The sequence below is a fragment of the Sorex fumeus genome, unplaced genomic scaffold (assembly GCF_029834395.1).
Source record: "Sorex fumeus unplaced genomic scaffold, SorFum_2.1 ptg000061l, whole genome shotgun sequence".
In the NCBI taxonomy this organism is placed as follows: domain Eukaryota; kingdom Metazoa; phylum Chordata; class Mammalia; order Eulipotyphla; family Soricidae; genus Sorex; species Sorex fumeus.
Window position 1 is genome coordinate 56,137,592 of NW_026606118.1, and position 17,409 is coordinate 56,155,000.

The window sequence follows — 17,409 nt, forward strand, 5'->3', positions numbered from 1 at the left end:
CGAAGTGACATCTGCACTTGTTTGTTCATTGCAGCCCTCTTTACAATAGCCAGAAACTGGAAGAAACCTGAATGCCCAAGAACAGATGACTGGTTAAAGAAACTTTGGTACATCTACACAATGGAGTACTATGTAGCTCTTAGAAAAGATGAAGTCATGAAATTTACATACAAGTGGTACAATATGGAAAGTATCATGCTAAGCGAAATGAGTCAGAAAGAGAGGGATAGACATAGAAAGATTGCATTCATCTGGGGGATATAAAGTAACAAAGTATGAGATTAATACCCAAGAATAGCTGAGATCAGCACCAGGAGGATTACTCCATAACTTAGAGGCCAGCCGGGTATCCTAGAGGAAAGGGCTATTCAGATAGAGAAGGGAGCACCAAATAAAGGATGTTTGGAGGATCCTCCCAGGAGGGGAGATGCATGTCGAAAGTAGACTATGGACTGAACATGTTTGCCACTCAATGCCTCTTTTGCAGACCACAACACCCAAAAGGAGAGAGAGAACACAGGGGATTGCCCTGCCACAGAGACGGGGGGATGGGGGGATGGGGGTGGGAGGGATATTATCCATGGTGGTGGAAAATGGGCACTGGTGGAGGGATGGGTATCTGATCATTGTATAATTGAAACCAAAGCACAAAAAATTGTAAATCTACAACTTTAAAAAAAATAAAATAAAATAAAGGGAAAAAAAAAAAAAAAACCTATGGTTTGATTTTTTTCTTTCTTGTTTTACAATTTCAGTTGTTAAAGATGAAGTCATAAAATTTACATACTAGTGGTACGACATGGAAAGTATCATTTTAAGCGAAATGAGTCAGAAAGAGAGAGATAGACATAGAAATATTGCATTCATCTGGGGAACATAAAGTAACAAAATAGGAGACTAACTCCCCAAAATGGCCAAGATTAGTACCAGGAATTTTACTCCATGGCTTGGAGGCCAACCACACATGCTAGGAGAAAAGGGCACCCAGATAGAGAAGGGAACACCAAATAAAGGTGTTGGGAGGATCCTCCCAGGATGGGAGAAGCATGCTGAAAGTATACTATGGACCAAACATGATTGTCACCCATTGCCTCTTTTTCAAACCACAACACCCAAAAGGAGAGAGAGAACAAAAGGGAATGCCCTGCCACAGAGGCAGGGTAGGATGGGGGGATGAGGGGTGGGAGGGATACTGGGACCTGTGGGTGGAGAACGGGCACTGGTGGAGGGATGGGTGTTTGGGCATTGTACAATTGAAACCCAAGCACAAAAATTTGTAAATCTACAACTGTACCTCATGGTGTTTCACTAACAAAAATTAAAAAAGAAATGTAAATGATGGAGAATGGGCACTGGTGGAGGGATGGGTACTGGATCACTGTATAACTGAAACCCAAGCACAAAAATTTGTAAGTCTACAACTGTACCTCATAGTGTTTCACTAATAAAAATTTTAAGAAATAATAACATTTCAATTGTTCAGATGATGCTTCTCCTGGGGGTTAACAGAAACCCGGCACTGGATTCTAGAAAATGCCATACCCAGGTTTCCCATCTTCTCACTTGAAGGAGAGGATTCGGTTGGTATTGTGTGGCTAGAGTCGACTCAGCACCATAGGCAGTTAGCAGTGTCCACCTATGCCCAAGGGCAGCTCAGACTCTCTCTGCATGTGTGCGGAAAGGCTGTACATCCTCCCGCTCTGCTCCTACTATGAGCTTCCCTTTCAAAGTCATTTCTCTAAGGAAAGAGAGGTAGAAATCCACGGGTGTGGTGTAAGGACAATGAGACAGGGAAATCCTTTCTTAGGAAAAGATTCTGTTGTTGAGCTATATTGCTGCCTTAGGGCAGGGAAATCCTTAAAAAGTTTCTGTGCAATTCTGGTGGTCCTTGTCTTTGCATGCTGCTGTCAACTCAAGCTACCTGGACCTGTATGTGTGTGCGTGTGTGTGTGTGTGTGTGTGTGTGTGTGTGTGTGAGAGAGAGAGAGAGAGAGAGAGAGAGAGAGAGAGAGAAAGAAAGAAAGAAAGAAAGAAAGAAAGAAAGAAAGAAAGAAAGAAAGAAAGAAGAGGGATTTTGTCTTAGGGTCAAGGCTGAGCAACTTGGAGGGAGAGGATAGAAGGTGTTTTGCTCACACTCAGCCCTCAGTGCTCAGAGACACAGGCTGAGAGGGTGATGGAATCTGCAGCAAGCAGGGTCTCCGGGCCAAGGTCAGGAGGAGAAAGGGGCGCATAAGAGAGAGAGAGTGGTGGACACAACACACCTGAAGCCCAGAGAGCTTACCTGGTCAAGAGGGTGTCACCAGGCATCCAGGATGACCATTTGAGGGGCTGGATGGGGGCCCAAAATACATGTTGTGACCATAAGGATGGATTCCAGGGGTCCCTTCCCCATGAGAAGGGGGAGCAGGTCCCACCAGGCAAAACCTGGTGAGGGACTTCATTCCCCAGAGAGTGATGCTTAGGCAGGAAGCTGCCTCAGGTGCGGTTGGGGTGGTGGGAGGAGGTGAGCAGAGAAACGGGGGAGCCCTGCCCCTCACCCACTTTTTATTGTGGCCTTTGAGGAGCTGAACTGCACTATACTTTGTCATGCCTTGGGAGCTGGCGGCATTGAAGGGAATTTCAGAAGCCTGTGGGTTGCAACGATTTCTTCAGGAGGGTTGCTTGCCTCGGGACCTCTGACCTCTCCTTCAGAACATCCCAACAACCTCCTGCATGCTCCGGTGCACCCAGCAGGGCACTCTTGCAGAGCATAAGTAGCTCTTTTGACGTCATGGGGAAAAAGATGGGCCGCATTAGAGCCAACCCCTAAAGTGGTTGTGAAGCTGTGAATTCACAGAGAAGCAGAAGTGGAGGTTTCTGGTTTGGGGTTAAAAAAACCTTTTTCATTTTATTGATTTGGTTTGGGGGCCACACCCAGCTAGGCTCAGGGATTACTCCCGGCTCTGTGCTCAGGAATCGTGCATGGTGGGTTTGGGGGTCCACATGCAGTCCCATGCCGGGCAAGAGTCCAGCCAGCTATACTATCACTCTGGCCCAAAGTGAAAGATTTTGGTACAAGCCCGATGGCACCACTGTTGGGTGTCACCTCCATTCCAGGCATGGAGGGAGTGTAGAGAGAGAATAAGGTGGGAAAGGGAAGAGACCACAAGAAAGCCAAGAAGAGACACAGAGGGTCAACCAAAATTCTGGACTGCCTTGGTTCGCAGGCCACTGGGGCCTTTGGAGGGGAGAGAGTGCATGTCGATGGGCAGTGAACCGTGATTGATTGATGACAATATCCTGCACCCCATCTGGTCCTCTGAGCCTTGTCAGGAGTGATTCCTGAGCACAGAGCTAGGAGTATGCCCTGAGCACTGATGAACATGGCCAGAGGAAGAGGAAGCAAAAGGAGGAGAGGAAGAGGAGGAGAAAGAGAAGGAGGGGGAGGAGGAGGAGGCGGAGGTGGAGGAGGAGGAGGAAGAAGAGGAGGAGGATGAGGAGGAGGAGGAGAAGAAGAAGGAGGAGGAGGATGATGAAAAGAAGAAGAAGAAGAAGAAGAAGAAGAAGGAGGAGGAGGAGGAGGAGGAGGAAGAGGAGGAGGAAGAGGAGGAGGAGGAGGAGGACGATGACGACAACGACGACGACGACGAGGACCAGGAGGACCAGGAGGACCAGGAGGACCAGGTGGAGGAGGAAACGGAGGAGAAGGAAAAGGAGAAGGAGAAGGAGAAGGAGAAGGAGAAGGAGGAGGAGGAGGAGGAGGAGGAAGAGGAGGAGGAGGAGGAGGAGGAGGAGGAGGAGGAGAAAGGAGAGGAGGCAACTTGGGTACTAGATCCCTCTCAGATCTATGGTGGGTTGAATGGAGAGATGCAACTCACACATGCACACATGCAGTGTTGGGTGCAGTTGATAGAAGGAACATGAGCTGGGCTGGAAGTAATTACCCCTCTGCTGGTGGCATCTGGATTCAACTTAAAAATTGGAGGTGTCATGAAGGTCAGGGTCATTCTTAGCATAGGTCCTGGAGAGCAGAGCTGAGGCAGAAGAGGAAGGAATATTTTGGAAAGGAACTTAGCCCACTTTTGCTCTTTGCTAAAAGAGCTTGGTGGGGAAGATGGCAGAGTTGGCGCTGACATCCAGGTAGGAGTCAGATTCTGCAGACAACTGGATCCTCCCCGCCCCGCCCCCACACCCCCCACCCCGGGTTTGGAGACGAGTGTAGATGAGTTGATGCCTGGATTTGTCCTTGTAAGACCCTGAATATACAGAGTCGAGAAGGATATGGAAGGAGAGGCTGATAAAACACCAAGGCAGACATAGGCTGCCAAAACGCAGAAAAACAAAAATGATTGTCTGTACTTTTAATGCTCGTACGCTGGCATCTGCTGCATCCATTGAAGACCTTATGGTACAAGCGCGAAAGATCAAGTACGACATCATTGGTCTGACCGAAACGAGAAGACATCAATCCCATCATGCTGTTTTCGACACTGGAGAAGAACTGTTCCTTGGAACATGTGATAAAAGAGGCGTCGGTGGTGTCGGTATCCTTGTCAACACAAATTTAGTCACGAGCATTGATTCATTCGAATGCCTAACAACCCGAATCGGACAATTACACTTGAATAAATGTGGCTCACTACTGGCAGTTTCTATCTTTGTTGTCTATGCACCAATATCCAGTTATGGTGAAAGAGAAACTGAGAAATTCTACATGGAGCTGGAGAAGTTCTATAAAGAAGATCACACCTTCTACAAGATCATTGTCGGTGATTTTAATGCCAAGATAGGACCAAGAAGATCAGTCGATGAACTCCACATCGGAACCCATGGCCTGGAATGGAACGAACAGGGTGACAGACTATCTGAGTTCATCATGTCAACCAAAACCTTCCATGGTAACTCACAATTTCAAAAGGCTGAATCTAAACGTTGGACATGGGAGTCTCCCGATGGACGGTTCCACAATGAAATAGACCACATCATATTCAATCGGCGGTTTTGCCTAACCGATGTTGCTGTTGTCCCAAAATTCCAAATGGGATCAGACCACCGTCTTCTTCGTGCAAAATTCTACCTCACAGAACGAGGAGAAAAGAATGCAAGGTTTAAGAAGAGGACTCCCAGAACAACCACCAACTGGGAGCTCTTTGGCTCTATTGCGACAACATGGGAAGATGCCGTCATTGACAACATTGATGAGGAATACGATCGAATGATTCAGCACCTCCATGATTGTGCAAGGAATGCCAAGAGAGAGATAACAACAAAAAACCGTCTTTCTTCGAACACTCTTGAACTTATTCGCCAACGTGGCTTGGCACATGCGAACAGGCAACCACAAGCGAACATCCGAACTGGCAAAACAGTGCAGAGAAGCCATCAAGGATGACCTCAAAAACAGGAGAGCAGCAGTACTGGTAGATGCAGCAGAAGCTGGGAAAAACATTCGTAATGCTAGCCTGTCCTTCACCAACTACAAAACCAAGATGACTGCCCTCCGACATCATGATGGATCTATCACATCTTCCAGAAGGGCAATGGAGAAGATTATTCATGACTTCTACTCAGATCACTTTAATAGCCACATCCACTTGCCCACATACCACATACCACATGATGGATATGTCGTTCCCAATGTTCTCCCTTCCGAAATCCAACATGCCATCTCGTCGGTAAAGAAACAAAGAGCACCTGGCCCAGACAAGATCAGACCTGAACACCTGAAGAACTTACCATCAGTACTCATCAATACATTGGCTCGACTCTTCACACGCTACCTGTCTGAATGCAAGGTTCCATCCCAATGGAAAACCAGCAGGACTGTACTACTATACAAGAAAGGAGACATCCACAACATTGGCAACTATCGCCCAATCTGCCTATTGTCTGTCATCTACAAACTATTCACTCGAGTCATCCTGAATAGGATTAGCAGAACACTAGATGAAGGACAACCATGTGAACAAGCTGGATTCCGAAAAGGATTCAGTACCATCGACCATATCCACACAATAACCAAGCTCATTGAGGTATCTCGGGAGTTCAAAATGCCGCTCTGTCTAACGTTCATTGATTTAAAGAAGGCCTTTGATTCTGTTGAGACGGAAGCAGTCATGGAAGCCCTAGCCAATCAGGGCGTACAAACTCAATACATCAGGATCCTTCGTGAGCTCTATTGCGGATTCACTACCAAGATCTCACCATTCTACAAAGAAGTAATCATCCATATCAAGAGAGGGGTTCGGCAGGGTGATACCATTTCACCAAAACTCTTCAGTGCCACCCTCGAGAACATCATGCAATGACTGGAATGGGAAAACACGGGAGTGAAGATAGATGGTCGGCAACTACACCACCTCCGCTTTGCTGATGACATCGTTCTAATAACACCAAACATCAGCCAAGCGGCACAAATGCTGAATGACTTTGACCGTGAATGTGGAAAGGTCGGACTACAGCTGAATCTTACGAAGACAATGTTTATGAGAAACAGCCTTGCTCCTGACGCTCCATTCGCTCTCAACGGAACCACCATCTCCAAATGCAACAGTTATATATACCTAGGTCGTGAAATCAACATGATGAATGACCTGGCACCTGAGTTGCGCAGGAGGAAGAGAGCGGCTTGGAATGCCTTCAAGAGCATTGAAGAAATAACTAAAAGGACAAAGAACCTCCAGCTACGAGCACATCTCTTTGATTCCACTATTCTTCCTGCATTAACATATGCCTCAGAGACCTGGAGCCTACGAAAACAGGATGAGAACGCTATTCGGGTCTCTCAAAGAGGAATCGAAAGAACTATGCTTGGAATATCACGATTCACTCAAATGAGAGATAGAATCCGGATTTCTGATCTTCCTCAACGCTCAAGAATCAGGGACGCTGTCTCATTTGCCAAGACATCAAAAATCAGATGGGATGGACACGTAATGAGGTTTACAGACAACCGCTGGACTAGAGCCATTACTGATTGGATTCCACGGGACATCAAAAGATCACGTGGACGCCCACCTATAAGATGGTCAGATTTCTTCGTCAAGACCCTAAATGATTGGTTTGAGGCTCTGCATGTTCCTAGAATGAACAGATACCATTGGGCTACGCTAGCACGCAACCGGGATGAATGGAGACGTTACTGGCACCCGCTCGAATAAATCGATGAATAACGGGGATTAAGTGATTAAGTGATTAAGACCTTGGGCTGCCAGACTTCTGATCTCCAGGCCTGGAGATAACAAAATAATGTTTCTTTAAGCCACAAAGTTGGCTGGTGATTTGTTAAGAGAGCAAAGGGAAGGGACCAGAGCTTCCTCCCATTCGGCTCTGCAGGTCAAGTCTTGGCTAGTTCTCATCTCTGGCAGTCTGTGTCTTGCCGAGTTCTCTCATCTCCCTTGAAAGGGGAAGATGCTACCTGTACTTCATTCTGTACTTCATTCTGTACTTCATTCTTGGTCTTTGGCCTGGGAACCAAAAAATTAGCTAAATAGCATTGACTCGGCTAACTTCTGGCTGAGACTCTGGAGCAGATTAAATCAGAGACTCCCGGGCACTTGCAGGAATCCGGTGACAGTGAGAGCCCATCCAAGCTGAGCTGACTCTCAATCCGGCCTCTGCTTACAAAGCTCCCACCTGTGTGGTGCCTTCAGATCCTGGGTCCCGTTGCCTGAAATAACCTACAGGCTGAATGAGGAAGCCTTTGGGACTTACTCAACTAGCAGTCTTATGGAATTTGAACCTGAGGCTCCAGCAAGTCTAGGACCAGAGCAGGAGTCTCTGGTTCAACCCACAGAACTAGCATCCCCAGATCCAGCCAATGAATGCCTTCCACTGAGGAGTTATTGCTTCTCTTTCCCCAGACCTCCATTGTCTCCTCAAAGCTTCTAGGTGACTTCTCTCCATCTCCTCCTCCAGGGAGACCACAGCTCCCAAGACAGAACTGTCCACACCTTCAGCACTGGCTCTCTCAGTTTCTCCCTGCAGACTCAGAGGCACAGCTGCTCTCTAGGCCTCCAAACAACCACAGAAAATGCTCTACAAAGGGCAGCTTCATTGGAACGCTTGGCTCCAGCGTTCTGGAATGAAATTCTCCTTAGAAAGTGCCCTCCAGGGCCCAGAGCAAGAGGACAGCAGGTAGTATGCTTGCTTGCCTTGCATGTGGCCGACCTGGGTTCAATCCCTGGCACCACATAAACACTACTATCTCTAATCACAGGGCCAGGTGTGGCCCCCAAAGAAAGTGCCCTCTAGAGTAACCCACACACAGTCCCTGTATCCCCCAAGGAGGCAGTCCAGAGTACCTCTCCCATGTAATTGCACAGGTGCAGGGAGAGAGATCTCTGTCATTGTCTGGACATTGGAGATGTTCTTCCCAGATCCTTATTAAGAAAATAACCTGAGAAAACCCACATGCTTGTTTCTAGTGCATGGGGTTCCTTCCCAGATGGTAAGAGGGAGTGTAGTACAGTAGTTAGGAACTGGGCACCTCAGAGTGTCCCTCGCTCTGCCCAGCTGGGTGACACTGGATGCATAGCTTAGTGATTTGACTCTGTCCCCATCCTCTAATCTGGGAAGTTGACATAATCATGCTTCCCTCGACATATTGTGGCCAGATAGATGAAAGAGCATGGAAAGAAAATTTGAGGGGGCTGGAGCAATAGTACAATGGGTAGGGCACTCGTCTTGAACACGGCAAGGTTCAATCCCTAGCATCCCAGAGGGTCCCCTGAACACTTCCAGGAGTAAATCCTGAGCACCACTGGGGTGCCCACCCCCTCCGCCCCCCCAAATAAAGAAAACTTGAGTGGCTGCTACTTTCATAATGACCTGCTTCTTTATTTTGTTGTTTTTTGGGGTTTTTTTTTTTTTTTTGCTTTTTAGGTCACACCCAGCAATGCACAGGGGTCACACCTGGCTTTACACTCAGGAGTTACTCCTGGCAGTGCTCAGGGGACCATATGGGATGCTGGGAATCGAACCTGGGTGGGCCGCGTGCAAGGCAAGCACCCTACCCACTGTGCTATTTCTCCAGCCCCTTTTAATTTTTTAATTTTTATTAGTGAGACACCATGAGGTACAGTTGCAGACTTGCACATTTTTGTGCTTGGGTTTCAATTATACAATGATCAAATACCCATCCCTCCACCAGTGCCCATTTCCCACCACCACAGATCCCAGTATCCCTCCCACCCCTCATCCCCCCCATCCCACCCTGCCTCTGTGGCAGGGCATTCCCTTTTGTTCTCTCTCTCCTTTTGGGTGCTGTGGTTTGCAAAAGAGGCATTGAGTGGCAATCATATTTGGTCTATAGTCTACTTTCAGTTGACCTGCTTCTTTAGTACTTGATAATCCGTTCTAGAATCTTGGCCACCGGGGTTGAAATTTATGTTCTTCAGCTGCTGTCCTGGGCTCCTGCTGGGCAGCTGTCACCACACTCGGGAGCTGGAATGATCATGTGAAACATAACATGTGCCTCTTTTCAGACGTGGGCCAGGTCAGACAGGGACACACCTGGGAAATAGAGGGTTTTATACCTTCAGCAGAGAGAAGCTGCTTGGTTTCCAGGGCAAGTGGGATCCAGACAGGTGTGATTCTGCTTTGAGGTGCTCGCACTTACCTGGTGCTCCCCTCGCGGTTTACAAAAGAATAAAGGAGCTCGGATGAGTCCAGCCTAAAAGACAAGCTTGTGGGACTCTTCCTTCGGCTTATGGGATGCCTCGGATTTGCTGGCATTATTTATAAGAGAATGAACAATTGCTCAAGTAAGGCCTGGGCCTGTGAGGACATTTCCTTCCTTCCTTCCTTCCTTCCTTCCTTCCTTCCTTCCTTCCTTTTGTTCTCCTTTTGTTCCTCCCTCCCTCCCTCCTTTCTTTCCCTCCCTCCCTCCCTCCCTCCCTTCCTTCTTTTCTTCCTTTCTTCATTCCTCCCTTCCTTCCAGCAGTGCTCAGGACTTACTCCTGGCTCTGTGCTCATATGAAGTCTCAGGGATTAAACCCAGCAGGTCAGCCACATGCAAGGCTAGTGAGCTACCAGCTGTACTATCACTCCAGCCCCAGCTTTTCCTTTGGTTTAGACTTGGTTTGGTTTTGGCTTTTTGCTTTGGGGCCTCAACCAGCAGTGCTCAGGAGCCAAACTGCTCGGGGATCCATCTTGGCAGTGCTCAGAGTCTAACCACGGGTACTAGAGATGGAACCTAGACTTCCTCCCTGCAAAGCATACACTCCAGCCCTTTGATCCCTCTCCAAGCCCCAGTGGGGTGTTGTTTTAGTATTTCCCCCCAGAGGTGCCAGAGCACAGACGTATCTAAAATAGCATCTGTGGGTCTCTCGAACATGTGTTGGTCCCTACTGGGCCTAACTCTGAGGTTTGGTCTATGGCCCCGAGCTAAATTTTGAAGGGAGAGCTAGCCAGCCCTCTAGCCATGCCCAGGAGAAGGTGGCCTGCCTGCCTACTCCTTTGCCAAGCCTTGAATGGAGGTAGGGGTGCCTGGTGGTTGAGGCGTGCCAGCGCCACCTCGAGTAATTCATTTCTGGAGGGCAGAGCTGCTATGGAACCAGGAGACCTGGGTGACTAATGGCCCTATGTGAAGGTTGGAAGGGAGATTTACATACAGGTAGGGTGTGCCCACAGGCTGGATTAAGGCAGTTTAGATACCTAATAATAGGCTTTCCAACGGTAAACTTCTAAGGCGGTTGCTTCCGCCCAGACTGGTGGTGCCGGAATTGAGTCACCTCTCCAGCACCCTGGGAAGACCCCTGGGTGGAATTCAAGGCCTGGTTTGACTTTCACCTATGGGCCAGAGGTTCCAGACACAACCAGGACAAAGGTAGGACTTTGACATAGCGCAGAGTAGAGACTGTCTGAACAAAAGTGCTGGGCCCCAGGTCTGGAACCTCTTTCTCCCCCACGGTGGTCTTGCAGCTGCTGTGCAAATGTGAAGGGTCTAGAGGCTTGATGCCTAGAACTAGAAGTTTCCCATAACATCTCTGAGACTCAGTGAGAATTAGAGGCCAACACTGACTTTGTCCTCTAAAAGACTCACTGGCCTCCATCTTGCCCATCTTCTCTCTCCCTATCACTATGCATGGCCCCGACGTGTCCCTTTTTTTATTCAATCCACACCTTAGTCCATGACCCCCTTTTCTCACACTAAAAAATCCTGGAGGGGTCACGGTGATTTGACCCCAGGTAGGGTGTTTGCCTTGCATGCCGCAGACTCCAGTTCAATTCCCAGCACCCCAGATGGTCCCCGGAACCCCACCAGGAATGATACCTGAGCACAGGGCTGGGAGTAAGCCTTGAGCACCACCAGAGGATGCCCAGAAACAAACAAAACAAACATCTGGGAGGACTTTCTGCTTCCACACTTGCCCTGGGATCCATTCTCTACATGGCAACCAAAGGCTATTTTTTTTTACAGTGCTACGATATTGCCATGACTTCTGGTTCCTATTTTTATTTTTATTTATTTTTTTATAATTTATTTATTTATTTTGAATACCCATCCCTCCACCAGTGACCATTTCCCACCACCATGGATCCCAGTATCCCTCCCACCCCCCCCATCCCACCCTGCCTCTGGGGCAGGGCATTCCCTTTTGTTCTCTCTCTCCTATTGGGTGTTGTGGTTTGTATAAGAGTTAAGCCTGATTTTCAAGGAAAAACGTTGGATGATCACTTTGTATATATTGAGATGTCATAAGCGGCCACACGGTTTGGAGTAAAGGTCCTGGTTCCCGCATACTTGAGCTATGCTTGTAGAGACTCATGGTCACTGGGGTTCCATCTGGAGGAGGCAGGATGCGGCACCTACCCCATCTGGGACTTCCCGGTGATCTCAGCTCTTTTTGGGACCTGGTGCATTCTCCAGGAGCTGTGGAGCCGCCCAGCGGCCTTTCTTCTCTGCAGCTGTGTGCTCTGGTTCCTATTTTTAAAAGGAACTTCAGCAATGTGTCCAGGGATGGGAAGGAACCCAGGAACTGAGCCAGTGGACACACATCCTTCTCCTGACCATATTGATTGATTCATGCTGGTCCAATCAGAGTGAAGGACAGGACACACATATTTCTCATACACCTGATAAACATAGAGGTGGTGGGACCGGAAGCACTTGGTGCTGTGGTGTGTGATAGGAAGTCTGCATCCATCTGTAGCAGAGTCAAAAAGATCACAGAGAAATGGAGGCATGACCCTGACCCAAATGAAACTCCCAGTCTTTTTCATTATATTGTCAATGTGTCATTTTTTAGCTGTTTGAGTATGTTTCTATCCATTTCTGCAGGGCTCACTAAAAATGATGGTGTCCAGAATCCTCCAAGAAGTTGGCCTGGGTTTGTGTATCTCCAAACCTGAGTTGGTTCTTCTCCAAACCCAATGTATTAGATGCCATGTATTAGATGCCACAGGGGTGAAGAAATTTCTTACAGAGGAGCCAAGGTGTATGTAGAATCCACTTTGGCGGGTGTATCCAGAAAAGCATTGATTTGAGAGTAGTAGGAGACATCTGAAACATTTTCAAAAGGTTAAGGAACCATTCTGGAGCGATAGCACAGCGGTAAGGCGTTTGCCTTGCACGCAGCCAACATGGCCAACCCGAGTTCGATTCCTCCGCCCCTCTCGGAGAGCCCAGCATGCTACCTAGAGTATTTCGCCCGCACGGCAGAGCCTGGCAAGCTCCCCGTGACGTATTCGATATACCAAACACAGTAACAACAAAGTCTCCAATGGAGACGTTACTGGGCCCGCCCGCTCGAGCAAGGAACCATGACGGAAATGATGCAGACCAGAGATGGGCATACACCCTAGGACCATTTCAGCAGAAACTCCCACAACTCTCATGCTGGGGATTACTCAGGATAATTCAGGAATCAAATAATGCCTCCACGGGGACCAGTCTCTTCACACACCCAGCCACCATCTCCTGTCACTTACTGCTGCCTTCCTCAACACACATGGGGTTTCTCTTTGGGAAGTCCCGACTATTCGCAGAACTCTGACTACAGGAAGGAGAGGATGTTTAGTGAGTTGGTCTGCATTGGCTCTCCCTGGTCCAAGCAAGAGAAGCTGCCCCTGCAGCGTCCATCTCTGCCACCCTCAATAACGTGCTCCAAAGGCATCCCAGAAGCCAGTCCTCTCCTGTCCTTTGTTTTGGTCTCATCTTGTATCTCTTCTTCACAGGAATCCTCTTCTTCCTCCCGAGTCCCTGGGACATGGACCAGGATATCACATGCTCCAGCCTTGATTTCAATTGACAGCTCAATTGCCAACTAGGTAGTTGCGAGCTGTGTCTCTAGGACATAGAATGTTTTCTGGGCTTTTTTTGCTTTGAGTGCTGCGCCTGGCTGTCCTCGCCAGGGCCCCTTGAAGGAGAGCGGGTTGAGTTTCCCTCCCAACCCTGACCAGGGCTCCGGCAGCCAAAGACCTCCAGAACCAGCCACCACCATGCTGAGACCACTCTCCACATGCATGAAGGTACCGGCAGAGGAACAAAGGCATGCAGGTCCCGGGGCTGAGATCTCCAAGCCTGCTCAGATCAGGGCTGAGCATCCTCCACCCAGATCCTCCACATTCCAGTAGGCAGGGGTCACACCCACCAACTGGCTCCCCCAGTGTCGTGTAATCCCATCAATGGCCAAGACCCAGAGACTATAAAACCCAGCTCCCAGAAACGTGCGACTGCATTTGCGGCCATGTGACATCTTATTATCTCATTCTTACTTTGGACAACCTGGCAGGCTTCCGAATGTAACCTGCCCACATGGCAGACTCTGGCAAACTCCCCTTGGTGTACCCAATATGCCAAATACCAGTAACAATGATGGGTCTCATTCTCCTAACCCTGAAATATCCTTTAATATGGCACCTTTTAAAAAATCTCAGGGCTAGGACAAAGGAGAAGTTACTGGGGCCTACTTGAGGCAATCGACAAACAACAGGATGGTCGTGGTCGTGGTTGAGTACCCATTGAGTACCCAGCAGTACTCAGGGCTTACTCTTGGCTCTGTGGTCAGGGATTACTTTTGGCGGGCTGAGGGCACCATCTGGGATACCCGGAATCAAACCTGGATCGGCTGTATGCAAGGCAAACAACCTACCCACTGTGCTATCATTCTGGTTCCTTTCTCCAGACTCTCAATTCCTCCTTTACAACCTGATTATAACAGTGAGGCTTGTGCTGTCAAGAGACTTTAAAGAAGGAAGAAGGGGGCAAAAGACTTGGTAACTCAGTGCCGGCATGCTACCCTGAGCTTTCCTGCCCTTTGAGGCCCAGCTCTCTGCCTGCTTCCCCACCCTCTTGGCCTGGAGCTCAGTTTTTTTGGTGTGGCCCCCACTCACCCACCCCCCGACCTACATTCTTGGAATGGTCGTTCCAAGGTTGCTCGTTTTCAAACTTGGAGAGTTGATCTGATATTCAGCAGCAATTGAAGCCATTTGAGGCCAATCCGAGGGAATTAGGTGAGTAATCAGGCTGGGTAATAGAATTTTTCGGTCAATAATGCAACGGGGTGGCGTGGTTTATTTTCTTTCCATGTGGCCCACACAAATGGACTCTGAAGGCAATTCCAGAAGAGATGCCACAAGGTACTTGAGCGAGGGCAGCTTCCCTGGACTCCAACAGTGCTTTCCACTGGAATGTCTTTGGAGTCCCAGCGTGTTTGCTGAACAAACACAGTCATTATTTTATAATCACATCTTGCATAAACATCAGCTTTCCTATCCTGGCCCCTAGACTGGCATATGTAAACAGTAGTCCCTAAATTTAATGACCATACAAAATAAGCGAGAACCTATAAAAAGAGAAGATATGGGTGCAAACTGTTCATGTCTTAGTAAAATCTCATTTAACAATGCAGGGATGGGCTACCTTATTCATGGTTTTGTTGTGGCTCTGTGCCTGGGTAATAAGGTATGAATGTGGTTCACTGATTTTTGGCACAATCGCTTCTAGCATTTCTCAGCTGGGCTGAGAAGAAAAGAGGGCATGAAGGATGGTTTGGGCCCCCCAAGACCTTCCCCCACCCCTCTCCCTGGCAGCTTTGATCTTGGTAGTGGTGGCAACCACCTGCCTTCTTACTAGGAGCCCTAAGTGTCAAGCCTGGTACTGGGGCTCTGAGGATGGGGTACTGCAGAAGTTGCCAGTTCTATTCTCTGGGAAAAAAAAAAGAAAGAAAAAGAAAAATGAGCCATAATTCTGCAAAGAGGTTGTGGAGACCCTGCAAGTCACTCGGGCCCTGAATCCAAGTTGAATTGGCCCAATGTCCCGGGGGTGCTTAGGAACCATCCCTGCATCTTCTGTGACCCATCTCAGGGCCTGGGAGTGCGGATGCAGACATTGGAGTACCCGGTACGAGCACCGTGGAATAAGGCAGTGGTTTTCCTCTCTCCTGGAAGCTGAGCCGCAGAGCCCAGTAAGCAAAAGTCAGGCCACAAAGAGACAGGAAGTCGTTTCTCCACCATCAGCAGCAACCACCCACGAAGGCTTGAAGAAGCTCTGTGTGTGTGTGTGTGTGTGTGTGTGTGTGTGTGTGTGTGTGTGCTGGGTGAGTTCCCATGCAAGACTCCCCCTGCTCTCCCCGCTCCTCCTAATATCAGAGAAGTCCCCAGTACCAGCATCGAGAGGAGAGATATTTTGTGGGCTTGAGGAAAGAAGCTCCCCAAGCATGGGCTCTTCCTGAGCTCTCGAGTGGATGAGTGATCCTGGGAGCAGGTGCAGGAGGATGATGCTGTGAGCTCACATTGAGGGGAGCCATGGAGACAAAGGTGGGGCAACAGAAGCAGAGTATTGTCTCAGGACTTTTGATAGGTGAAGTGATTGTTTGGGGGCTCATTCTACTCACTCCAGGAGGGGCCCTGTGTTGGGTGCATCTGGGTCTGGGGGTCTGGACAAAGGTAGACCCAGGGGAAATGTATACTGGTGAAGGGACATTGTATGGTATGACTGAAACCCAACCATGAACAAGATACCATCACTGTATTTCACTATGATTCAATTTTTTTCTACTTATTAATTTTATTTTTTTATATATATATTTTTTAATTTTTATTAGTGAGACATCATGAGGTACAGTTGCAGACTTACAAATTTTTGTGCTTGGGTTTCAATTATACAATGATCAAATACCCATCCCTTCACCAGCGCCCATTTCCCACCACCACGGATCCCAGTATCCCTCCCATCCCCCATCCTCCCCATCCCACCCTGCCTCTGTGGCAGGGCATTCCCTTTTGTTCTCTCTCTCTCTCTTATTGGGTGTTGTGGTTTGCAAAAGAGGCAATGGGTGACAATCATGTTTGGTCTACAATCTACTATGTATTTCACTATGATTCAATTTTTAATAGAAAGGAAAAAAAAAACAATGGTATACCCGGAGTGGGGGGGGGGAATGGAAGATGTGCCCATTTCCTGTATACACCCCTGCAAGGTCAGGCTGACCCCACCCCCAGTTCTGGGAGAACCCTGCATTTCACTGTGTTTTATTCAAGGTGGTCTGCTCATGGGGGAGGGGGAGGGGAAGGGAGGAAGAAAGGGGCAGAGGAAGAGGGGGAGAGAGGACCTCTAGCTGTGCAGTTTATTAATGGGAAAGACCCTTTCTCTGGAGACAGCTAGAGAGAGGAAGGCAAAAACAGCCATGAGTTGGAACTGTCCAAAAAGCCAGAGAAAATGAGATTGTCAGATCCCAGTCTTCCCTGCCTCCCTCTCCAGAGACATTTTACAGGCCTAGAGATGGCCGTGACTCATTCATTAATTTGAAGAGAAAACAGGCGAAGAGAACAACAGAATAGGCCAGACACGAGCATTCCTCTAATGCCTTCCGTCCCCCAAACACACATTTTCAACCAGATTCCTTTGGCTTCCCAGAATGTCTTAATTTTATGCTTTCATGAGTCATTAGAGAGAAGAATGCTGAGCCCTATAGAAGGAGGTGGCAGTCAACAGTTATTGATCCTTCAAGACTAAGGTACAGACGCTCACAAGGAGAATCTGGGGGCAGGGGCCTCTGGGTCCCAGCTCACAGACCTGGCTCTTGCTCTCACGCCCTCCTCCCTGTCCTCCCCTCCAGCCCAATGTTCCTCTGTCTTGCCACACCTCTCCCTCTGGCTGCCTACAGGGATGGGTCAGCTTGGGTCACTGACACGGCCCTTTTGCAGCCTGGCAACTCTCTGGCCCCACCTGTTTCGGGAAGACGGGCAGAGCAGACTTAAAACACCTTTAAAAAGAAAGGTTAACTTGGAGCTGAAAAGACTCTTCTTATTGCTTTTCCTCTTTCTAGATTTTTTTTTAAGTCCTGAATCTTCAGGCTGGAGTGATAGCACAGTGGTAGGGTGTTTGCCTTGCATGTGGTCGACCCGGGTTTGATTCCCAGCATCCCATATGGTCCCCTGAGCACCGCCAGGGGTAATTCCTGAGTGCAGAACTAGGTGTAATCC